Source organism: Oncorhynchus nerka, linkage group LG27 (assembly GCF_034236695.1).
Source record: "Oncorhynchus nerka isolate Pitt River linkage group LG27, Oner_Uvic_2.0, whole genome shotgun sequence".
Taxonomy (NCBI): Eukaryota; Metazoa; Chordata; class Actinopteri; order Salmoniformes; family Salmonidae; genus Oncorhynchus; species Oncorhynchus nerka.
Genome location: NC_088422.1, coordinates 13,430,049 through 13,443,229, shown reverse-complemented (window position 1 = coordinate 13,443,229; position 13,181 = coordinate 13,430,049).

Genomic DNA, 13,181 nt, shown 5'->3' with positions numbered 1-13,181 from the left:
TATTTAAGGCATGTTTGAGCTCTAGGATGTTATTGCTAAACTGTGTGTGATGACTGGGCCCTACATTAGAGGCTAGCGTTTCCAAGTAGAAGAGACATCAAATGGGAAAACAGTGAGATCCCACTGTGCAAAAACTGTTTGAATCAATGTTGTTTCCATGTAATTTCAACCATGGAGCTACAGAGTACATACTACAGGTGTAGGATCTCAATTTGATCACCCTATTGCAGGAGAACTTTCCTGCAATGCAGGACATTTCAAACGTACAATGTATTTGAGGTTTAAAAAGCCTTCTGAAGTTGATCATTTCCACTTTGAAATATCAGACTTGATTCTCCCTTATGAAAAATGTATCAACCCCTGCAAGAAAGTAAATTAATTATAATCCACATAATAATTTACATGTCCTGTTGCTGCAGGATTATATCCCTGCTGTAGCAAACTGTCTCAAATGAAGATCCTACATCTGTACATGTATTGTATCCCTGGGGTATATAAATATTGTTCAAGGATTGTTGTGGGCTGTATGGTTGAGAGGACCGCTTTATGTAAGCTAGATAGATGGTTGATGAATCAATTACACTGTATTGAGCTTGGGGGAACCTGGCTTTCTCATATGCACTATTTCTTTCAGGGGTAATGGTCTGCATTGATTCAATTATTGCCATTGGACCCCTTTATTCCGAATAAATGATTTGAATATTTTGCAAGAGGAGGGGTGTTCAACACTCCACTCTCATATTTAGGCAATGAGGTCAAACAGAGAGCTAATAAAGCGTTGTCACTATATTCCCACTACTCGTTTGAAGTTGCTGGAAAGTATTATCTCCCTACTGTCGTAAAGTAATCTGAGATTAAACTATGAGTGATCCTTATAACTCCTTATTTGATATTAGTTCATCTTAACTCTTTGTCATTAACCTTCCTTTAAATGGTTGAGAGAACGCCAAGAGTGTTCAAAGCTGTCATCAAGGCAAAGGGTGGCTACTTGGAAGAATCTCAAATATAAAATATATTTAGATTTGTTTAACACTTTTCTGCTTACTACATGATTCCATATGTGTTATTTCATAGTTTGGATGTCTTCACTATTATTCTACACTGTAGAAAGTAGGAAATATAAAGAAAAACCCTAGAATGAGTAGGTGTGTCCAAACTTCTGACTGGTACTATACATTACAACTTAAATACATCACTACACACATTGCCTTATGACACACATTGCCAGGTCCCCATAGTAAAATATGTTTTTAACCGAAGGGGCCTTTTCTTGGTTAACTAAAGGTGACATAATAAATGAATCTAAATACATTGCATGGATTACAACATACAACAACATTCTGCATCTGGAAGTTTGTGAAATGTTAAAACATTTCCTTGAAATGAACTATAATAATAGTTAAAATATGAATAACTCGCTACATATTTTGGCTATGAAGTCTGTTCTGTGTCGTGCTATTTCACTAGCCTCACCAGGCTACCATTTTACTGCAGTGAGATAACGTTGTCTGAAATCAAGCTATTTCAACATTTACACAAAAGGTTGATTGTCACCAGATTCGCTCTACACTCTATTACATAAAATATTATTATGTTGAGTTGGGAATGTTTCATCTTTACAGCACGGAATAAAATGTTCGGCTCAGCCAGACTGGCACAATGGCATGACTGGCTCGATAAAGGTTGTGCAAATATATAAGCCTACATGCTGAGATAACGTCAGCGAGTGAGTGGGCAGGCAGCACAGCAGGAGTCACAGACTACAATATAGTGTGTTGTGGAATTCTCTTTTAACCCATCAGTCTAAGCCGGGGAGTGGGGGGGGGGGGGGGGGGGACTACTACTAAGCTATATGGAATTGTTTTAAGAAAGTCATACCAAGGATCATTTAGCTAAATGTTCTATTTATATTTTTTTACTCCTTTTTCTCCCCAATTTCATGAAATCCAGTTGGTAGTTACAGTCTTGTCCCATCGCTGCTACTTCCATACGGACTCGGGAGAGGCCAAGGTCGAGAGCCATGCGTCCCCCGAAAACACAACCCAGCCAAGCCGCACTGCTTCTTGACACAATGCCCACTTAACCTGGAAGTTAATAATGTTTCCTGATCTGAGATCTCAGATATAGGAGACACTTCAGAACATTTTGATATATTTTGGGGACTATCTCTTGTTCCATGTAGTGAATATGTCATTCAATGTGTTTGTATGGGCTAAAAACAGTAAGACTCAAAATAATTTTTCATCAAATAATTTTGTTATCATTTTGGGGGGATACGGGCCTCCCGAGTGACGCAGCGGTCTAAGGCATTGCATCGCGCAGTGCTAGCTGTACCACCAGAGATCCTGGTTTGAGTCCAGAACCTGTCACAGCCGGCCACGACCGGGGAGACCCATCGGGTGGCGGAAAATTGGCCCAGCATAGTCCTGGTTAGGAGAGGGTTTGACCGGCAGGGATGTTCTTGTCCCTTCGTGCACTAGCGACTCCTGTGGCAGGCCAGGCGCAATGCACACTGACATGGTCGCCAGGTGTACGGTGTTTCCTCCGACACATTAGTGTGGCTGGCTTCTGAGTTAAGCGGGCGTTGTGTCAAGAAGCAGTGCACCTTGGCTGGGTTGTGCTTCAGAGGACACATGGCTCTCGACCTTCACCTCTCCCAAGTCCGTACGGGAGTTGCAGCGATGGGGATAGACTGTAACTACCAATTGGATACTATGAAATTGGGGAGAAAAAGGACAAAAAATCCCACCATTTCCTGTAGTAAGAGACAAAGATAGACTCCTTCTCCTTTTTCTTCTTCTCCTTTTTTAACTTCATTTTATTTGACCTTTATTTAATTAGGCAAGTCAGTTGAGAACAAATTCTTAGTTTCAATGATGGCCTAGGAACAGTGGGTTAACTGCTTTGTTCAGGGGCAGAATAACAGATTTTTACCTTGTCAGCTCATTCCTTTTCCTTCGCCTTTTCCTTCTCCTTCTCATCGTTCTCCTTTTCCTTCTCATCGTTCTCCTTTTCCTTCTCATCGTTCTCCTTTTCCTTCTCATCGTTCTCCTTTTCCTTCTCCTTCTCATCGTTCTCCTTTTCCTTCTCCTTCTCATCATTCTCCTTTTCCTTCTCATCATTCTCCTTTTCCTTCTCATCATTCTCCTTTTCCTTCTCATCGTTCTCCTTTTCCTTCTCATCGTTCTCCTTTTCCATCTCATCGTTCTCCTTTTCCTTCTCATCGTTCTCCTTCTACTTCTCATCGTTCTCCTTTTTCCTTCTCATCGTTCTCCTTTTCCTTCTCATCGTTCTCCTTTTCCTTCTCATCGTTCTCCTTCTCCTTCTCGTTCTCCTTTTCCTTCTTCTCTTTCTCATCGTTCTTCTTCTCCTTCTCATCCGTCTTTTCATCCTTCTTCACATCCTTCTTCTCATCCTTCTCATCTTCCTTTTCCTTCTCATCGTTTTCTTCTTCTCCTTCTCATCCTTCTTTTCAACATTTTTCTCATCCTTCTACTTCTTCTTCTTCTCCTTCACATTATTCTCTCCTCATTCTCCTTCTTTTCCCTTTCCTTCTCCCAGCAGGGCCCTGCTAGACCTTCTGTACTTGGCCCCAACATTGAAACACTTGATTTTTAATTTTTGATAAAAATATTATTTGCTCAAAAAATAGCTTGCAAATAAATATATATAGCTTAGATACATGATCAACGAGTCACATATTTTGGGAGCTCGTGGTCTGTTACACAGGAATTGTTTAAATATTGTAAAAGCCTCTATTATTATTATTATTAAAATTTCAAGAATGGATGAATCTCTCATTACTATTCACTACTAGAATGGATGGATCTCTCTCATTACTAGTCACTACTAGAATGGATGAATCTCTCATTACTATTCACTACTAGAATGGATGAATCTCTCTCATTACTAGTCACTACTAGAATGGATGGATCTCTCTCATTACTAGTCACTACTAGAATGGATGAATCTCTCATTACTATTCACTACTAGAATGGATGAATCTCTCATTACTAGTCACTACTAGAATGGATGAATCTCTCATTTCCATTCACTAATAGAATGGATGAATCTCTCTCATTACTAGTCACTACTAGAATGGATTAATCTCTCTCATTACTAGTCACTACTAGAATGGATGAATCTCTCTCATTACTATTCACTACTAGAATGGATGAATCTCTCTCATTACTATTCACTACTAGAATGGATGAATCTCTCATTACTAGTCACTACTAGAATGGATGAATCTCTCATTTCTATTCACTAATAGAATGGATGAATCTCTCTCATTACTAGTCACTACTAGAATGGATGAATCTCTCTCATTACTAGTCACTACTAGAATGGATGAATCTCTCTCATTACTATTAACTACTAGAATGGATGAATCTCTCTCATTACTATTCACTACTAGAATGGATGAATCTCTCATTGCTACTCACTACTAGAATGGATGAATCTCTCATTACTATTCACTACTAGAATGGAATAATCTCTTTCATTACTATTCACTACTAGAATGGATGACTCTCTCATTTCTATTCACTACTAGAATGGATGAATCTCTCTCATTACTATTCATTACTCAACTAAAGCACATATACTGTAGCTTCATCCTTTTGAGCATTAGTCCAGTATGTTTGGTGTTATTTTAAATGCTCTTCCTTTTTTGGTCCCTGAATAACTCAGACAGTTAAGTAACATAAAGAGAAGATAAGTAGTGGTCCTGGAGGGGCCGATGGGGACCGTGGGGGGCCTGTTGTGTCTGTTGCACACTGACCTTCACTCACACTGTGGGAGTCAGACTGGCAATGAGAATAACACTCTTTTCTGGTTGGAGGAAAAGGAGTGGAAGATTGCGGGAGCGAAGGAAGGATGGAGGGATGGGTATTGCAGCAGGGTGCCATTGAGCCCCGGCATCTTGAATAAAGCATTGCTTTACTCAACGTTCACTTCAACTGAAAGGCTGCTTCCTTTGTTACTCTGCATACCTTTGTTACTCAGCTTTACTCACAACCTTGAGAATGTGCTAAGGAGTGCTCAGACCAAGGGAAAGCCTTGGTGCTATCCTAGGGATCTGACAAATACACTTTCTGTTTACATGTGCCGTTATTAAACATGACAGATTAGCATGCTATGCCCCATGAAGCCTCCATTAACGTGGGCTTCTGAGTGTTGCCTTGATGCAGTTTTGCCATGTGTGTTTTTTTGTTTGTTTTTTCAATTTAAAGTTTTATTAAGTTTTCTTGTTTTTCAATCAACCAACAAAACACATTCCACATTCACAGATGTGACAGGCTTTAAAAAAAAGAAAATCAAAGGAAGTTAAAATATATAATAATAATACATTAAAAAAATACAATTAATATAAAGGATTTAAAAAATGTTTTTTGTTTTTTTTGGTGTATAGTGTATATATACACACACACATATCCTACATACCTACACGTACTCACAAAGAATGTAAAAAAAAACATATATGAAACTTGCAGCAGCACTATCAAGGTTCTTATTAGCTATTTCTAGCCTTCGCTGAGACGACGAGCCAATAATTAGTTGTTAGGTTTACCATGTGTGTTTTAATACCATAGAAAATGAAGGGCAGGCGATAAAACGCAGGTCCCAAGGACAACTGCTCACTGGAGACAATAAGTAAGACCATTTAGTTACAGCACTAGGTGGCCTACTTTGCTTTCTAGAAGAAGAAAAAAAGAGTAGGGTGACCTTGATAATTTATTGTTAAAACGAGAGGCTGCCTGGATCTTTAACTTAAAGATCCTTGCTCCCTTCGGTCTCAACGTATACTTTGATCTGAAGCCATTCTTGTGATTATTGTGACTTTGCCATTGTAATTGTTTGTAAGCTTGTGTAGTCTAAAATGAATCTATGATCGTATGCTATCCATTTGTATTTTTTGTATGCTGCTCTTTTCTATGCCATTTTATTATTTGAGAAATGAACCAATGATATTAGGCCACTCTTGGCCATGATTACAGACACCTGTGTGTCTTGACACTGTATAAACGAGTCATCCCGCAGTGTTTGTGATTGTACCCTGATGAAGACAGCTTGGCTGTCGAAACGTTGGTAAATGACATGTTTGCATCTGAGCTCCTAGAGTGTGCGGCTCTTCTTTAACATGTCCTGCTTTAACATGTCTTTACTGTTGCTATTCCACTTCGGCAGAGAAGAAGTCATGGAGTTTGATCTGCGTCCGTAACTCACAGACAACTGGTGCGGCCAATAGCGCTGTCGCTTTCCCGTAAGTTATGACAACATAAAGGAAATTTACACTGCTGCCAGGAGTGGATTTCTGATATACAGGCGACACTCTGTGCCGTCTGCCCCACTGCAGAGAGATAATAATCTGTCCAAGAGAACCCAAGCGATCATGGTCTTCAATCATACCAAGCAGGGAGGAGGGAAGGAGGGAGAAAAAGGACAGTGGTGGAGGGTCAAGGGTCAAGGTCTTGAGGGGTAGAAACCATTAGGTGGTAGTGGGGCGATGGACAGAGAGGAGTGACTGGCCTAGATTTCAGCCACCTTGTGCTTTGGACAGCTTGGTGCTCCATGGACTGTGCAGAGCTCTCTTGCTGCATACATTACTTAGACTGAGTGACCAGCATTTCAGCCAGGTTCCCCATTTCAACCTAGAACATCAAATCAAAATGGAAAACCAATATGAAATCACAAGGCACAGAATTCCATTTACTGAAACTGGCGTGGCGTCATTACATACAATGATCTCTGATGACTGCTTTATGTCCATGAGCTTGGAGGCCATTTTCTTTTGTTCCCCTTATATTCTTCCATAAAAGTGTCTCAAATATGACATTGCACCAGTGGCGGTCGTTGCCGTTTAAGATGAGGGAGGACAATCATTGTTTATATGAGTATGGCCTTATTTCTATTACAGCATATTGGATGACTGTATTTCATATTCCATTCACCCAGTTCAATGTAACATTGATAGGTTTAGGCTACTACAGGATATTTTCCGACACCCACCATGAGGTAGCTACAACCTAGCTTATGAATGGCAGTTTACAGCTTAGGTGCACAGGTCGAAAGAAATTTGAGTAATCAAAATGACAGACAGTTAAATATTTAATACTGCCTTGCACAATCTTGCCTGCATCTAGCTGATATATGTTGTATATTATTAGTCCAACAGTTGCAAATAAGAGTTTATATTGGGCAAATTCATGTTTTTCCCCGCTTTGTTCCGTTTGCTTCCGTTTAAGAAACATTTTTCAACAGAATTGGCTGAATGAATACACCCCTGATCACACGCACACACAGTCCACTTTTATAGCAGCCACATACAACAGAATGATCCCTTTGATTGTCGTAGAATTCCTTCTTGCATCTATGCGCTCTCCTCCTCTCACCTTTTCCCTTCCCCTTGTGGATTTCAGTAAACATCAGCTGTCTGTGACCAGGCAAAAAATACTTTCCAAGCCGAACCTTCATATCATATCTGCTACAACACAGCTTACATCATTGTCACTATATTAGCTAACTTCAAGTCAACATAGCTACTAGAAATAACACGTTAGTAAACCACCTACAATCATGCAGTACAGTGTACAGTTAGCAAGAAGTTTAGCAGTTACACCGGCGGGTCCTGGTGGCAATAAATGAATAAAAACCAAAAGCTTACCTTTACTTGGAAGGGTTACAGTGTTGGATAGCCATAGCCAGCTAGCTAACATAGCATCCCTCTCTGTTTGAGCCTGGTGTTTGAGTAGGCTAAACTAGCTAGCTGTATTTGCTAGCTAAGTACGTGAAAGTACTCAGCTAGCTCTCTCACTCCCTTTCTCTCTCTCTTGCTTTTCCTTAGTTTGTTGGGTGGACAACGTGGCGGTTCATGCTAAAATAGCTCTGATAGGTTGGAGGACGTCCTCAGGAAGTTGTCTTTTTTTATGTTTCACTATTCTTATTCATATGAAATTCACTGAGGAGGATGGTCCTCCCCTTCCTCCTCTGAGGAGCTTCCACTACATTGCACAGAAATATTCCCATATACTTTCCAAATAAGAAAAAAGGATTATTATAAAGTACATGCTATTGCTCATAGGGAATTTTCAAAGAAACCAAAAAAAGGGAAATGTGATGTAACAAATGCAGAGGAGCAAGACCGAGACCAATGCATTTCTCATTGATAAAAAAAATAACACTCCCACTTTGGTCTATAGCAAAATCCTGTGCATTTGAAAGGCTTTTTGCCTTTGCAGGGAAGATCAAAGATGCTGTAAAGCAACAAAGCTGGGGTAGCAAGAAGAGGGAGGTCAGATAAGCATAATCATGCAAAATAGCTTGAATTAAGTCTGATCTGGTTGTGGATCTATAGACTGTGAATAGCAGCGCTGGTCTCCGATGGCAGCTTGTGGTTTAGGTTGTGAATATATTTTCCTGAACAATCTGTTAATGCTTGCAGCTCTCTGAGGTAAGCAATTGCTTTAAAAACCCAGGTAGGCTAACAGTTGCCCACAATGATGGTAGAATAAATAAATTGTCATTCAATTACCAATAAATTACAAACACTTGGACCTGCTTGTACAAGTCACCTTTCATTCATTCATTTTGGCGTGTTCTATAAAAAGTAGGGAAAACGTTGGCAAGGTGAAATGTAATTAACTTACAGTTTGGACACATCTCATTCTAGGGTTTTTCTAAATTTGTACTATTTTCTACATTGCAGAATAATGGTGAAGACATCAAAACTATGAAATGTAGTAACCAAAAACGTGTTAAACAAATAAAAATACATTTTATATTTGAGATTCTTCAAAGTAGCCACCCTTTGCCTTGACGACAGCTTTGCACACTCAGTCCATTGGGTCAGCACGACTTGTCTGTAGCCCCCTGGGTAATCGTGTCTGAATGTCTGTTCATTACACCAGGAAATAGCGACTGGTGACTGATTTCATGGGGCTCACGTGGATGTCCATTGACTGTGTGTTTATTCAGAGTCTATCTTCAAAGAGGCTTCTCATCAGAGAGTGTTTTATTGGCCTCTGATTAAGACCACTGCTGAAGCATTCAGCTGGAGGACAGACATGGAGGGGTAAATTTAGCTCATGCTAGCACGCTGTGAGAAATGTTAATAATTGAGAAGGCATCTGTTCCAATTAATATGCCCCTTCAAATCGAATCCCTATTTAAATTTCCTAACTGGGTCACAGTCTCCATGGTGCAATAGGATAAAATGAATTGGCTTCTTTAAATCATTAAGTTTTAACGTGTGGGTTACAGCGCTAGAGGATCCCCCCCCAAAAAAGTTTGGGTCGGCCTTCCCTAGTGGGCACGGAGTGTTTCGGTATCGGATCACATGACCATGTGGAACATTTATAGATCAGAGGCTACATACAGAACAGTCACAGCTCCTCCTCCATGTCTCCCTAAATAAGTATGAGGGATCTCCATTGAGCCACTAACATCAGTCTCCCGCTGGAGAATTCACCCTCCTGAGTAACAGGCTTTTCCTCGTTTGAGTTTATTCCCCCATCTTTGGGATTCAACTGCAGGGGGGAAACTGTGGTGTTTGATGGGCGAGAATAGCTCTATGGGCCATGACAAAGTGTTTCCAGGCTTGTGCTGGAGATATTATTGGATACTTTTTCTATTCCTCCTGGTTCTCCATCATGCTGCATCCTCTCCTCTGACTTGAATTTCCTGGACGCAACCTTGAACCTGCACACAGATTTATTGTAACCAGCATGTCACACGTAAGTAAGTAAAGTAGCCTTATAGTCTCCAGCTCCTGTCTCCTGTTTCTATAGGGTCAAGCAGCTTGATGTAGAAGTAGACCCCCTGGCCTGGATACTACAAGTAGACCCCCTGGCCTGGATACTACAAGTACACCCCCTGGTCAGGACACTAGTCTATCTCCTGTTTCTATAGGGTCAATCAGCTTGATGTAGAAGTATACCCCCTGGACAGGACACTAGTCGATCTCCTGTTTCTGTAGTGTGAGGCAGCTTGATGTACAAGTATACCCCCGGGACAGGATACTAGTCTATCGCAGAGCCTTATCCCCAATCTATCTCCTTAATGCTGAGTGCCAGGCAGAGATGCATCGGGTCCTATTTTTACAGTCTTTGGTATGACTCGGCCGGGGATTGAACTCCCAAACTTCCCCACAAGGCCACCGAGTTGGTGTTATAAATCGGTACGCGTAATACACTTTCCATTTGCCAGCATCCTACTTAACTAAACCAGATGTGTGGGTGAGCGTGTGTCTGTGTGTGTGTCTGTGTGTGTGTCTGTGTGTCTCTGTGTTTTTGAAGAACTGTTGAGTCTAGATCCTATGTAAATCAAAGCGATTAAAGTCGAGGCAGAATATGTTCAGCGCCTTCATAAGGTATTCATACCCCTTGACTTATTGCACACATTTTTTTGTTACAGCCTGAATTCAAAATGGATTAAATTGATTTTCTTCTCTCACCCATGTACACACAATACCCCATAATGACAAAGTGAAAACATGTTTTTAGAAAATGTAGCAAATTTGAGGGAAATTACATACAGAAATATCTTATTTACATAAGTATTCACACCCCTGAGTCAATACTTTGTAGAAGCACCTTTGGCAGTGTTTAGAGCTGTGAGTTTTTTGGGCAAGTTTCTAAGAGCTTTCCACACCTGGATTGTGCAACATTTGCCCATTATTCTTTTCAAAATTCTCCAAGCTCTGTCAAATTGGTTGTTGATCATCACTAGACAACCACTAGACCATGCCATACATTTTGAAGTAGATTTAAGTCAACATTGTAACTTGGCCCCCCAGGAACATTCACTGTCTTCTTGGTAAGCAACTCCAGTGTAGATTTGGCTTTGTGTTTTAGGTTATTGTCCCGCTGAAAGGTGAATTCATCTCCCAGTGTCTGGTGTAATGCAGATTGAACCAGGTTTCCTCTAGGATTTTGCCTGTGCTCAGCTCAATTCTGTTTATTTTTTATCCTGAAAAACTCCCCAGTTCTTAACGATGATAAGCATACCCATAACATGATGCAGCTACCACTATGCTTGAAAATATGGAGAGTGGTACTCAGCAGAGGCGTCAGGTGGATATGGCAGAGAATGGCAGTCACCATACCCTAGCTCAACACCAACAATTTAAAATAGGCTAATAAAATATTTCCAATAATTTTGACTTTAGGACCATGCGAATGAATGCCTGGGAGTGGGAGGGAATGTTGTTTGTATGACTGGCTGGCTTTTTGGAGTGCAGATATCTGTATATAATGACGAGATGCTTGTCTCCGCCCTAACACTGGGAGTCGTTGTCCCAAAGGCGGGAAGGCAGGTGTCAAGTTTAGGTCCAAAATAAGCCTGGCAAGAGAGAAACCTTTCACTTCGCCTCTTTGTCTCTGTGAAGAGTGCATCGACACAGCTGCAAGGAACAGCTGGACCTTTTCAAAACACATTGCAGAGATAGCTAAAAATGGCTGTAGTAGATAGCATTTGCTAGGCAACTACTATTTGACTTGACTTGATTCTGGGCTCCCGAGTGATGCAGCGGTCTAAGGCACTGCATCTCAGTGTAAGAGGTGTCACTACAGTCCCTGGTTCAAATCCAGGCTGTATCACATCTGGCCGGGATTGGGAGTCCCATAGGGCGGCGCACAATTGGCCCAGCGTCGTTCAGGTTTGGTTGGGGTAGGCCGTCATTGTAAATTAAGAATTTGTTCTTAACTGACTTGCCTAGTTAAATAAATAATAAAACTATCATTTTAATCCCGGAGCTGAGTCAGTGCGGAGCTGAGTCAGTGCAGAGCAGGCAGCTAATTTTTGTTTGACGTGTTTGTTAAATTTTAAGTCCCCTATGTGTGGCGGTCACAAACTTTTGTCATCCAGTGATTGTCAAGCAAATAATTGTCGGTCTCACATTAACCGTTAATTATCATAAACACATTTAGCATCTCCTGGTTTCCACACAAGCCACTGATGAAGACCTTGTGAACATCTACATTTGAAAAAGTCTAATAAATCCATGTAATATAGCCTACACCATCACAATAAATCCATTATTTCTTTAGACAGGTCTAAAGAAGCATGATATGAAGAAAATATAGTCTATTTCAGAAGAACAGAATAGCATACTCTGAGTTGTCCTTAAGTTAGGTCCTCATCTGGCTATGCCAAATGGCTGTGGGCTACACTAGTTCATTTAGCAGACACAATTATTTTACAGTATGAAGAATACAATTGAACAAATCTGAATAAAATAGAAAGGATATTTTCTACAAATGATTTGAGGGAGTGTGCACATGCATGCGGCTATTCTGTGTTGAGGAGTGAACAAAGAAATAGGAATTAGGGAATAGGAGTTATTAATGCAACTTTAGTTGTTCTACAAACACTGGGCTATATGTTTAGATTTTTAAGGCTGCATGATGCGAATCTAATGATGATTTGAAATAAGTCACTTGAAAGATATGAGCTCTGCTTAGTTTTTTTGCTCAGGCTGTACATACTACATCAGTCACTCATTCACAATTTGACAAACACTTGATAATGCCTAGCGCCATCCCATTTGTGTGGCAGATATGCACCCTAAAGAAATGCATGCCTTTTGCGGCTAGTGACCATTGTGCCCTTCTCCCTGAGTGATCGGGTCTCACAGGCTACAAGTGAAGACAGACACATCCAGGACTGAACTGCGAGTGTCCTTATCCAATTCCGAGGTGCATATTGAAGATATTGGAAGAACTGTTCACATTTACTTTTCTTCAGCCATCAATCTTCTAGTTCCCATAGTACAAAGGTTAACCTATTCTATTCTGTGAGATAAATAAATATTCCAAACATAGTCTGGTACAGTTGTGGGATGAGATAGATCCCAAATTAATTCAACCACTAGCGTAAAAAACACGTTTTTGCACATGTGTCTGATGCAACAGGTCAGAACGTTTAGCTTATAATGTTGCTAAACTATTTAGCTATTTCTTCACATTATAAGCGCAGCAATGGGCACATGGTAATAGGCTATTAAAAACGTGTTTTCTTTTTTTAAACCTATCTACCAATAGATTCCCTTCTTTGCGAGGCACTGGAAAACCTCCCTGGTCTTTGTGTTTGAATCTGAAATTCACTGCTCGACTGAGGGACCTTACAGATAATTTTACTGTGTGGGGTACAGAGATGAGGTAGTCATAAACAAATCATGTTAA